This window comes from Clupea harengus, chromosome 26 (assembly GCF_900700415.2).
Source record: "Clupea harengus chromosome 26, Ch_v2.0.2, whole genome shotgun sequence".
NCBI lineage: Eukaryota > Metazoa > Chordata > Actinopteri > Clupeiformes > Clupeidae > Clupea > Clupea harengus.
This window is the reverse complement of record NC_045177.1, coordinates 1,156,571-1,170,484: the sequence shown is the minus strand read 5'-3', so window position 1 is coordinate 1,170,484 and position 13,914 is coordinate 1,156,571. Positions and strand designations below refer to the sequence as shown.

General features: G+C 42.2%; 1 long non-coding RNA gene across 2 annotated transcripts; it reads left to right on the top strand.

The window, feature by feature from the left end:
* The first annotated feature begins 635 nt into the window (after nt 1-635).
* Nucleotides 636-3,500, top strand: LOC116219819. Of its 2 annotated transcripts, XR_004163302.2 has the most exons (4): nt 636-708; nt 779-926; nt 2,268-2,360; nt 3,076-3,500. It is a non-coding gene; the product is annotated as an uncharacterized LOC116219819 (long non-coding RNA). The 2 variants fall into 2 exon arrangements; XR_004163301.2 differs by having other exon boundaries at nt 640-926.
* The last annotated feature ends 10,414 nt before the right edge of the window (nt 3,501-13,914 follow it).

Here is a 13,914-nt window from a genome sequence, read left to right as displayed (position 1 = left end):
GTGTGTGTGTGTGTGTGTGTGTGTGTGTGTGTGTGTGTGTGCGTGTGTCGATTTGGATAAAAGCGTCTGCTAAATGACTAAATGTAAATGTGTGTGTGTGTGTGTGTGTGTGTGTGTGTGTGTGCGTGTGTCGATTTGGATAAAAGCGTCTGCTAAATGACTAAATGTAAATGTAACGGTTATTCTGTGGTTTGGGCTGTAGGAGTGGACACTATAATCTTGACCCTCTGCTGCCATCTAGTGTCTACATTCTGTCACGAGGTGAATCCCATTTTTATAAACTAGTCACCATGGGCTTATTCATTTATTTTTTTTAAATCTGTTCAGAAGCCCAGTTTACAGTAAGAGATATCTCAATTCCTCACGTTTGCAGCAAAAAACACACAACTATACTTCGGGGATTTAGGCGACTTCATACAACACAACGGTAGAAGCTTCAATACTAATTTCTACTTTGCAAACCACTAAATCAACTATTCGCAGCAGAAGCGAATTTGATGTGACATTGGTGGCGGTGCCCCTTTAAATATCCTTGTGTAACTACTGCAGGTCCCGCCCGACAGGAGGCACGTCATTGGTCAGCCTAGACACTTACTGTGCTCTGATTGGACCTTTCACGTGTCAGTTTCCACAGAGACCGGAAAAATACATCAGTAACGTGCAACGACTGAGCTTTGGGGTGTCCTTGTGACAGCGCGAGTGCTTTTGGTAACGTTTCAGACTGCTTTGCTACTTATAACTTTCACAGAATAAGAAGAAGACTTGCTGTGCTACTTAGGCTATCACTTTCACAGAATAAGAAGAAGTCTTGCTGCTGATTTCTGCCTGTGTGCCGCTAGCCTGTCACTTTTTTCGACATGCCGACGTCTCCGGTGAAAACGCGAATTCCTCTGACTAGTTTCGGACATATGATATCCGAAGTGAAGGTGAGTACAAGTCTTTAGCACTTTAGCGATCAAAATGAGTTTCTAAACGAGACTGTGAAAGAGAGCCGCAGTGAGCGCCGTTACTAACGCTCAGCGTGCCTGTGAGGTCAGTGGGTTAAACGTGGTTTGCATAAGTGTCGGTGAAACGGCGCAGGCAGAATGAGGACGAGTGCAGAGCCTTTCGCAGAGAGAATGAACGGTGAAGCAGAGCAACAAAAAACACAGTATGCTATAAATGGCTGTGTGTGTGTTTTTTTTTCACAGCATGGTAGTCTCTCTATATGTGTATATATATATGTATCAGTGACGTGCGGTGAGGTTCGTGGCTGGTGAGGCACTGATTCTTTCAGAGTCAAATTTACAAATACATAAACCCAATAGAGTATCTAAGATAACCATTCAATCGGCAGCTTTCACATTGACTACTGGTTGTTTTTCATATCAGCATTCTTTACACACACATAGGTAAGGTGCATACAGTAGGCAGCTGCTAGCTTGTGATGAACTCATGTGTAAATATTATGCACTCATGAATATGAACTCGTGAATACAAACTCTTTCTTACGAAGTTGCACAAGCACCCTGAGGGTTTCTACCTTTTCCCATTATAATTGTAATAGTTAAATCGAGGAGACTATAACATCAGCTAGATAACCAGCTATCATTTCATGCAAATTGAACTCTTCCGATTAACTCGTAAAGTTATTAAGTGTCCTTAGATAGCTAATTAGCTAACGTAGCAACAGGATAACCATTGCAACCAGGAAACACAATTTACCTACAATTTAAGTTTAATTTCCAAAATTAGCTCACCAATAAAAAGCAGTCTTGGGTTCAAAGTGATCACAACCACTTGTGTGATGTTAAATGGCTTCACATAGACATAAAACAATCCCAAGAGAAATAATGGGAAATCAACGGAGCTGCCGCTGTAAGTTCAAAACCAAATGTATTCTTGAGGTTCCAAACATGTTCAAAGGAATTTGGCTTTGAATGTGAGAAGTCGATCGAGTTATCTTCTGTCCCGTCGCTTGAAGCATACCTTTTAGCTCCGGCATGGGTCTCCCATTATTAATCATTTCACGTTTGGACTGCAAGTCTGGTTTTGAGAACTGCTTCAGCTTAGCAATAAAATCTTCCATTCCACAGAAGTGTAGAAGAAGAGGAACGTTCCCCAGCATAACCCTGACAGGTGCACTCTGCCTCACCTGCCTCATATGACCGCACGTCCCTGATATGTATGTATGTGTGTGTGTGTGTGTGTGTGTGTGTGTGTGTGTTTCTCAATATGCTAATCTCTCATTCGTGTGTGTGTGTGTGTGTGTGTGTGTGTGTGCACAGAGGCAGTTGTTTGGCATAGAGGCTCCTGCAGCTGTAGAGTTGACTGGATGGAAGAGACACTTCAATACCTACACACTGCAGGGACGCCGGAATGTAAGACTCACACACACACACACTCTGATACACTCAAATACACTTAAAAACACACACACTCAGATACACTTAAAAAAACACACACACTCAGATACACTTATAAACACACACACACACACACTCAGATACACACACTCTCAGATACACTTATAAACACACACACTCAGATACACTTATAAACACACACACACACTCAGATACACTTATAAACACACACACACACTATCAGATACACTTATAAACACACACACACAGAAACACATACACACACTTAGATACACTTATAAACACACACACACAGATACACTTATAAACACACACACACAGATACACTTATAAACACACACTCAGATACACTTATAAACACACACACACAGATACACTTATAAACACACACACACAGATACACTTATAAACACACACACAGAAACACTTATAAACACACACACAGAAACACTTATAAACACACACACTCAGATACACTCAGATAGTCCCCCTACCTAGTGCCCCCCCTAATTAGTGCTTCTATCTCCCCCCTCTTCTCTCCCTCCCTCTCTCTCTGTCTCTCTCTCTCTCTCTCTCTGTGTCTGTGTGTCTCTCTCTCTCTCTCTCTCTCTCTCTGTCTCTCTCTCTCTCCCTCTCTCTCTCTCTCTCTCTGTGTCTGTGTGTCTCTCTCTCTCTCTCTCTTTCTCTCCCTCTCTCTCTCCCTCTCTAGTTTGTGCTGGTGACATACGCAGCTCTGGCTCTGGGTGCTGTGGCTTATGCTGTCAACCGCAGGAAGAAACAGGAAGTGGCCGAGAGCAGCACCTCACCCAAGCCCTGACACACCCTTACACCCCATGAGAGAGTGTGTGTGTGTGTGTGTGTGTGTGTGTGTGTGTGTGTGTGTGAGTGAGAGAGAGAGAGCTGCTATTTCGTCTATTACACCTGAATCAGATTTAATGTCATGTTTGGTAAAAGAAATGTAGACACATGGATGGTGGAGGATATTTACAGCCATGGTCTCCTGAAACAGTATGAATATGGGTGATTTAATGTAATGTTTGGTGCACTCTATCACTCTTGTTTTCATACCACTTGGACAGGGAAATGTAGACAAATTAAAGAAAAGGCCTCAAACAGAATCATAAGGCACAGAAATGGTTTGAAAACTGTTTTTTTAATCATGCTCTCTTATAACACAACAGTTAGTTGTGAAAGAAAAGAAAGGTTTGTTGCACCTTTTAAGTGTTGACCTACCTCACAGAAATGGGATGAGTTTCTTACGCCAGTAAGACTTTTGATTTGATATTCATAAAATTAAGAAATAAATGTCTCAAAATGTAAATATGTAAAATGTAAGATGTCTCAACCATACGGAAAGAGAGTCAAATTCTCTGTTTGAACAAAGTGACAAATGGGAAATTCCATTATTCTAGTAATAATTTGCGGTTGTGGAGAGGAGATTAGTGCTGCCACCAGTTGTATTAACCCAGTATGGTCCGGTGTCAGAGGCAAGACCATAGTCACCACAAGCAGGTTACCACAGGGAAATATATTTTTATTGAAAACAGAATGAATTAAAACTGATAAATACAAAATCAAATTCCCTCAGAAGACAGTAATAGGTTGAGTTTCTCACCACATTCTTATAGTTGAACTGAACTGAGGCTAATACTTCAGCAACCACTGGCAAGAGATGCAAGCTTTAACAATTTGCAAACAGTCCAGTAGGCCTATTTTACGAAATTCAACAGCCCAAATCCATTACGGTAGTCTATCATATTTACTAGCACGTCTAACAGAGGTATACTCCACTTTCACACATAGGCCACACCTACTTTAATGTAGACGTATTGAACTGGCAAATAATAATAATTACATCGACAAGAAACCAACCTACTTCATTGAAAACTTTATTTACATACTTGGTTGAAAAAATCCATCCATAAAATGAGCTTAATTTTCACCTCTAACCATAATTCTAACAGTCGCTTACGGGTAAAACAAGTTGAGTTTACTGACGTCTATGAATGGAACTTTTTAACTGCGTGCGCCGCAATAATGGTTTGATCCTGTTTTTGACCACTCCTGTCAGACATTTTAAATCAGCCCAGACCAAAGTGAAACTAAAAAGTAACTTTAGACGCTCCATTTTGTTTTCATCTGGAAGACTGCCTTTAAGTGACAGAAGAACGGAACAACGAAGGTAAGTTGTCAAAATATCTCTAAAATCGTAAACAAGGAGCAGTTTAAATGGGTATGACAGCAACGCAATTGTTAAATATACCAAATAAAGCAGTCTAGCTTCGTGTCGAAATGGTGGTGCTACAATTAAAATGGGGGTAGCCTACATCGAGAACGTTTGACTAACATTTGAGGTTTCTTGGGCCCGTCTAAAAATGATCATGGCGTGGCATACCATACCTGGCATACCATATGAAAAGATATGCAAACACATAGAGGAATTGCACTTATCGTGCACAATACTTGGATGATAAACCTGTGGTAAAGTTTCATACTAAAATGGCGTAATGCCCTCATTGCACTATATATACAAGGCAAAACGTATTGTACACGAAAGTCATTACAAATTCGTAATACTTGTACGCGTTTTGACTGTAAAAACGTAGGCTATAGGCTTTATGTTACGACCGACGAGTCTCGCCTACAGTGACGGGCAAAGCGCCTGTCGGAACGTGGTTGGAACTCGAGACAAACGATTAAATAAACATCGAAATGTTTCAATTTGGCCATGAAAAGTGAGGCCAAGTGAGAACCCTAATAAGCCTGATAGGTTTGGGTAAATAGTAGGTTTTGGTTTGGGCAAAGAGTAGGTTGGGGAAAACTCCTTGCCTACTATTTAGTTTTGATCTCCGGGAGGGTAAATTCGAATCCCGCCCACCCTGGCTTTTGATTGGCTGTCTGATAAAGAAAACGTCATTGACGAGCGGTGCAGATCCAATAGTTGAATTTCATTTCAAGTCATTTTAACCCCTCTCTCCAGCAGGGCGTTTTTTGACAATTTCCGCCTATTTTTCTCTGTTCTCTCTCTTTCATTTAAAACTTGAATATCTCTGGTTCCACACATTGCATAATAATAAAGAAGACACTTGGGCCATCAACTGCAACTCGTTAAAGTGTTTATCATGTCATTTTAGTTTACATTTCAGAGCAGCAAAAGTACGGATTTGTCAGGAAAAAACATAACAACCTATTTTTTTTTTTTGGTTTCTTCAGTATAGAACTGGGTTTTGAATGTCAGAGGAAACCAAAACATTTATTTCCTGATTCAACAACATCTTGACAGTGTGTGTAAAAAATTTGAAGCAGATAGACAAAAGTTTACAAGTGCTACACATCAGTTTTTAGACGTCTCCAAGTGTCTCCTAACCTCTCCAAAATCACCAAATACAAAAGTCACTGTATATCCAGCATTCAAACTTTTTTCTTGCCTTTTGTACTACAGCAAACCAATTTGAATTAATTTCATTGTAGTAATTTGCATTGTATTGTATTTTCTTGTGAGAATATACATGATGGTGTATAGGCTACCCAAAATATACCCAAAACCTATCCAAATCCATTTAGAAGTACATTATCACATTATCATGAATGTTTTTGTGGTTTTGTACTTATTTGAAGTGAAGCCTATCCTGATGTTTGTTCCAGTGGTCTCAGTCTTTCATAAAATAAAATAAAAATAAAAAATGTCAACACCAGAGCCCCGTTAGCCAGAACAATTACATATATATATGTAATGTGCTGTTACCACCTCCTACAACGTGGATGAGGGGTTGGATTTTAGGAGGCAAAGAGAAAATGAACCACACACAAAAAATGACTATTTACAAATATGTATATAAAAAAAAAATACATAAAAAAATGTTTTAAAAAAATCAGACACGCTTGTGCCAAAATCTGAAGCAACACCGCCCTGGGATAATGCACAGGGGCACGTCACAAGCCTCACATAGCCATATAGTGGATGACTTGCAGATTCGGCACTTCCTCCTCCCCTTGGTGGCTTTCAGGTGTGGCTCATTGGAGAGTCCGCAGGCTTCCAATGGGACGTGGTCCGTGGATGCCTCGTTGGATGCCTCGTTGGATGCCAGCTCCTTCCCAACTTTACCCAGCTGCTCACACAGTGCAATCCTGAATTTCTTCTGGGTGAGGGGTTTCTGGTTCTTCATCTCTGCCATCTCCTTGTGGATGAGGAAACTGTTCACCACCGCATTATCTACAAAGTGTAGAAAGAACTTCAGGTACCAGCGGCTTGTTTTCCTGGTAACATAGAAATATTTGATGAGAGCATCAGAGAGGTCCACCCCCCCCATGCTCTTGTTGTACTGCTTGACTGCATCAGGCACAGGAAACTCCCTCCTGGACCAGGTACCATCGGGGTTGCGGACACGGCGCTGCACACTCTGCCCACTGTTCGCTTTGTGTATCGTGGAACACATGGTAACGTCACGTGTGTCCTTCCACTTTACATAAAGCAAGGAGCCCTCGCGTATCCAGCGCATGTCCCCTCTGGCAGCCTTCTTGCCCAGCGCATTGTCTGTTGTCCGTGGAAACCCCACACGGTTCTCCCGGATGGTCCACAGGCCCCAAAGCGCACCTGGTGTAGATGGCTGAAAAGCTTGGTGCTGGTGTAGAAGTTGTCTACATAAACATGGAACCCCGTGCCAAGATAGGGCACCTTGAGCAGGTTGACAACTGCGTCAAAAGTTAGTCCATTGCCACTCGGAGACGGCGCCTTTCCCTCGTAAATGGTGAAGTCACACGTGTAACCACTCTGGCTGTCGGCCAGGACAAACAGCTTGTAGCCCCACTTGGTGGGCTTGTCCTTCATGTACTGTTTCATCCCGTTCCTTGCCTTTGTGGCTACCATGCGCTCATCCACTGACAGGTTCTTGTGTGGGTGGTAGTGTGTCCTGCAGGCCGTGAGGATGTCATCATGAAGAGGCTTCAGGCGGAAAAGGCCATCATACCCAGGCTGACCACGGAGCTGGTCATTTACCACATCAGCAGCTGGGTCACTCATGTGTAAATTTGCTGTGATGGCCTCATACCTGTAGCCTTTCATGACACTGCGAGGATAGGGAAACTTGAAAAAGTTTTCTTTCTTCCACAAGTCCCTTGCAGCGGTCACCTTGACCAGGCCGAGATACAGCACAATGCTCAAATAGTTGCACATCTCAGATGGCTTCACCTCTTTCCACCGCATCTTTGCACCCTCCGCAATCTTCCGGGCAGCATATTTATTTGTGTTGATACACAGCGTTGTAATGGCATTGTTTGTGAAAAACAGGTCGAAGATTTCCTTGGGGCTGTATGATTTCTGGGAATCAAGCTGCGGTCCAGGCATCCTCTTAGGGCAGAACGGAAACTGTGGGGGGCACACGTCCTCTTCAGCACCATCATGCCATCTGTCCACCGGTGAAGGAGGCAGCAGTGGTATGGGTGCTGTTGCTGTCTTGGAGGATGACTTCACTCTCCTTTTGGCCCTCGTCTGCCCTGCAGAAATCTGTGAAGGGCACACGTTCTCCTCAGAACCACCAGCATGCCCTCTATCCCCCAGTGGGGCAGGTCTCCTCCTCTTTGAAGGAAGCAGCCATGGTGTGGATGCTGTTGCTGCCTTGGAGGATGACCTCACTCTCCTTTTGGCCTTCATCTGCCTTCGAGCTGGAGGAGGCCTTGACGGTCCAGGCAGGTCAGAAGAGCTGAGGGGTGTTGGATGAGGGGAGAGGACAGGCAAATCAATTGGCAAATGTTATACAAACAACCCAGCGAAAATAAAACTATAGATTACTGAGTAAGCACAACTGAACATCTCCAAAACAACTTTGTAAAATAACAAAACACAATATGCAACTAAAAATAAGATATATGCAACATGGGGTTGGTTTATTCCTTCCTGCTATGGGGTGGGGTTAGGTGATAATTGCTCAGTTGTCTGTGAGACAAAAGAGAGTATATATCTAGATGTCTGGGTTACAGAGTCTGATAATACATACTAATGAGGATACTCTATGGTTGGTGGGATGAGAACAGGTGACAAAGGGTGAAGAGGGGGTCGTTGATAGCAGGAAGGGAGCTGGTTTATAGAGTTCTAGATGCTAATTGCTCATTTATCTGTGAGACAAAAGAGAGTATATATCTAGATGTCTGGGTCACAGAGTCTGATAATACATACTAATGAGGATAATCTAAGGTTGATGGGATGAGATCAGGGGACAATGGGTAAAGAGGGGGGTTTGATAGCAGGAATGCGGCTGGTTTATCGAGGTGCGAATGGGTCAGGTGCTTGTCCGTAAATCAAAGATTATAGACAAGAGTATATTCTGTTCAATCAGTCATATGAGCATTTCTTACTATGTAAACAACAATATTAGTTCTATTATATTACTGCTATTACAACACTATTACTATGTAAACAGCAAACAAATAAGACCAGGAAAACGTCAATATAAAATAAGCAATGCGTGATGAAGGCTGCATCCACCCACATAACCTAAGTAGCTCAGCCAGCTTGCTAGCATTCGTGCTTTTTATGAGCATTTCTTACTATGTAAACAACAATATTAGTTCTATTATATTACTACTATTACAACACTATTACTATGTAAACAGCAAACAAATAAGACGCTCAACATAACATAACAACAGCCAGCTTGCTAGCATTCATGCTTTTTAGGCAGATAATACTTGGTAATAATATCGTGGAAACATACCAAAATGCATGCTCATAGTAGTAAATGCAGATCTGTACTTACATGTCAAGGACACGGTCAATGCGTTCTTCCCAATCCAACTCATCGAAGGAATCAATACTTGCTCCATCGGAATTATCATCTGCCCAGCTTCCAACATCGTCTTCTTCACTGTCTTCAAACATGAACTCCAAAGCTTGTTCGGTGGTATATTTCTTCATTTTTGAATGAAGGAATAGACAATAATATAGACAATAATATAAAATATAAAATAATATAAACTATAAGACTATAGGACTATAATATAAACTATTATCTAAACTCGCATGAAACTCGTAGTTCGTATTTCGTATCTCGGTGTCGCGTAAAATTCGTCAGCAGGCTGTCAGAGTGAAGAGAGCAATGAGCTGCGTCATTACGCGCGGGTCATAAATCTTGTTCACTCGGTTACGCATTATCCAATCAGACCTTTACATTACTCAACGACAGGCAAAGGAGGTACCATTTTAAACCTGAGAATGAGTACTATTGGATAAAGTAAGTGTCAATCAGTTTCTAGTAACTTGATAGGAGGAATAGCCATTTTCGTAAAACCAGCAGCGATACCAAAGTTAGGTAGAAGTTTGTAGTACAAATGAAAATGAACGAAGCACAAGGAATTAAATGTACTTTGGCGAATTGTAACAACACAGTTTCGTAGACAACATATATGGCTTTTATTATTAAGGTTTGTTTCAGAAAAAATATATTTATCTTGGCCGCGATTAGTTAAGGGGAATTCGAACACGTGTTAAAAACGTGGGGGGGGGGGGGTCCGCGAGGCGTCCACGCACTTTTGTGAACAGTCAGGTTAAAGGCAACAGACAAACCGTCTTAACAGAGACGATTTCCTGTGAAAAAGGTCTGTGGTCAGGTAACCATGGCTACGGGGCCTGTGGTCAGGTTACCATGGCTACGGGGGTTTACTTCTGCTGCTCTCAGTTCCATTTCTTCTAAAACAACAGCGTGTGTTTCCCAGAAATGACTGTGAGGTTTGAAGTGTACGTGCACAATGTAGCGTATCACAAATGCACTCTGTTTCACTCTCTGTCATCTTTGGACTTGAGTTTGGGCCCGTTTACATTTATTTCAGTTTGTTTTTTTACGCTTGTGTTCTATGTTAATTTGAACTGTGCCTTATAAATAAACTCAACTAAACTTTTACAGAAATAGTACAAACACACTCTCTCACACACACACACACACACACACACACACACACACGGCTACATTAGTGAAGAGCACCTTTAGCCAATCACTGTCCAGACAACCTCCAGATGATCTCCTGTGTTTAGCTGAAGTCCTATGAGTACTCTAATGGTGCATTGTGTGATTGCACAGTGGTAGTGGCATATGCCCCCGTTTATGTGCTCTGGAAATGCCTTTGTGAATTCTACATTCTCAAACAACAGAAATGCATTCTGTTTTACTCTCTGTCATCTTTGGACTTGTGTGATGGCCTGTTCACATTTATTTCAGTTTGTTTTTTTACGCTTGTGTCCTATGTTAATATGAACTGTGCCTTATGAATTAAATTATTTAAACTTTACAGAAATAGTACAGTACAAATATTTACATAGCCAGGTTCCCTTTTATCAGGTATGTGATGTGCTTAGGTTCCTGTTTTATATAACACACACACACACACACTGAATCTGCCCCAGGGGGTTTAATACTGGTGAACAGCAGGTCAAGTCAGTGGAGTTCTCACCATGACAAACTATCAAATATCCTCATTGGAAATCCGTCAGCTTACTTGATTCTATTCCTCCATATCAGCATTGGCATACTGCATTCTTGGCAAACACACTGCTACATTAGTAAATAGCACTCTTGAGCCTGATGCACACACACACACACACACACACACACACACACACATACACACACACACACACACACACACACTCACACACACACACACTGCTACATTACTGAAGAGCACTCTTGAGCCTGATGCACACACACACACACACACACACACACACACACTGCTACATTAGTGAGGAGCACTCTTGAGCCTGATGCATACACACACACATACACACACACAAACACACACACACACACACACACACACACACACACACACTCACACACACACACACACTGCTACATTAGTGAAGAGCACTCTTGAGCCTGATGCACACACACACACACACACACACACACACACACTGCTACATTAGTGAAGAGCACTCTTGAGCCTGATGCACACACACACACACACACACACACACACACACACACACACACACACACACACACACACACTGCTACATTAGTGAGGAGCACTCTTGAGCCTGATGCACACACACACACACACACACACACACACACACACACACACACACACACACACATTAGTGATGAGCACTCTTGAGCCTGGTGCACACACACACACACACAAACACACACACACTGCTACATTAGTTAATAGCAGCCTGATGCACACACACACACACACACACACACACACACACATCATACACACACATACACACACACACACACAGCTACATTAGTGATGAGCACTCTTGAGCCTGATGCACACACACAGACACAGACACCCCCCCCCCCCCACACACACACACACACACACGCACACACACACACACACACACACACACACACACACACTGCTACATTAGTGAGGAGCACTCTTGAGCCTGATGCATACACACACACATACACACACAAACACACACACACACACACACACACAAACACACACACACACACACACACACACACACATACACACACCCACACTGCTACATTAGTGAGGAGCACTCTTGAGCCTGATGCACACACACACACACACACACACTGCTACATTAGTGAGGAGCACTCTTGAGCCTGATGCATACACACACACATACACACACACACACACACACACACACACACACACACACACACACACACTGCTACATTAGTGAGGAGCACTCTTGAGCCTGATGCATACACACACACATACACACACAAACACACACACACACACACACACACAAACACACACACACACACACACACACACACACATACACACACACACACTGCTACATTAGTGAAGAGCACTCTTGAGCCCGATACACACACACACACACACACACACACACACCCTGTTACGAGCCAGCTCAAGGCACGAAACAAGAAGGGGAGGCCACGCAGAATTTAGGATAATAATAATAATAATATATTTATTAATGATTTTGAAGTTTATATAGTTATCTAATAATTATAGCAAACGTGTGGTGAAGATCAGTGTTGTGAAGAGAAACAAAAGATGCAATGTAAAGTCAGGTAAATGGTAATATAAGCAAACGACGACGATAATCCAAAACCAACGACACTCCAAAACCAACGACAATCCAAATCCAAATCCAATCTCTATCCAAATCCAACGACCAACCCAACGCTCCCCCGACTGCCATCTGATCAGGGCTTTTGTAGCCCAACCAATCATGGGTTACACCTGGGGTACACCTGCTTCCCATTACCTGCTAATGAAACAGAGACAGAAAAGATAGGCAAATATCCTGGGGCGGGGCCTAGACCCACCAGGGTCGTAACACACACACACACACACACACACACACACACACACACACACTGATGCCTGATGTCTCCACCATCTATAGCCAATCACTGTCCAGACAACCTCCAGATCTCCTGAAGTCCTATGAGTTGATGTTTAATACTCCAGTACTCTAATGGTGGGATTACAAGACGCTCGATACAATATTTACATCATACCACCATGGGCTTTTCCTCTTCTGTGACACGCGGTTGGAGGATATTTATTCATGTATTTGGTTGAATGTACAGGGATAGGCCTACTGCTTTGGTGGAGGATATTTATTCATGTATTTGGTTGAATGTACAGGGATAGGCCTACTGCTTTGGTGGATGCAGTAGAAATTGACTGTCTCTTTGTCCTCCCAGACAAAAGCTTGTATTCCTGGTGAACAGCCATGATCTACTGAATCAGTATGAATATGGCTGAATAGATGTCATGTTTGGCGCACTCTATCATTCTTGGCTTTTTATACCACTTTATTATTTCAATTATTTTCAGGGAAATGTAGACAAATGAAAGAAAAGGCCTGAAATAGAATCATAAGGCACAAAAATTGTCTGAAACAGTTTTAACGGTTATAACAGAATATAAAACAGCTTACTTTTATTTTCTGACGTCAAAATCAGGCCACGTGTTGCACCTTTAAGTGTTGACCTCACAGAAATGGGATGAATTTCTCACGCCAGTAGGACTTTTGACTTGACATTAAAAAGTAATTATCTGTGGTAACATCTCAAAGACAAAATGTAAGATGTCTCAGCCATACGGAAAGATTTGCTGAAATTTGAACAAAGTGACAAATGGGAAATACCATAATTCTAGTAATAATTTGCTGTTGTGGAGAGTAGATTAGTGCTGCCACCAGCTTTATTAACCCAGTATGGTCCGGTGTCAGAGGCAAGACCATAGACACCACAAGCAGGTTCCCACATGAGGAAATATATTTAATTGAAAACAGAATTAATTAAAACTGATAAATACAAAATCAAATTCCCTCAGAGGACAGTAATAGGTTGAGTTCCTCACCACATTCTACAAGTTGAACTGGGGCTAATACTTCAGCAACCACTGGCAAGAGATGCGAGCTTGAACATAATTAATTTCCTAACAGTCCAGTAGGCCTATTTTATGAAATTCAACAGCCCAGATTCATTACGGTAGTCTAGCATATTTACTAGCACGTCTAATAGAGGTATACTCCACTTTCACACATAGGCCACGCCTACTTAAATGTACT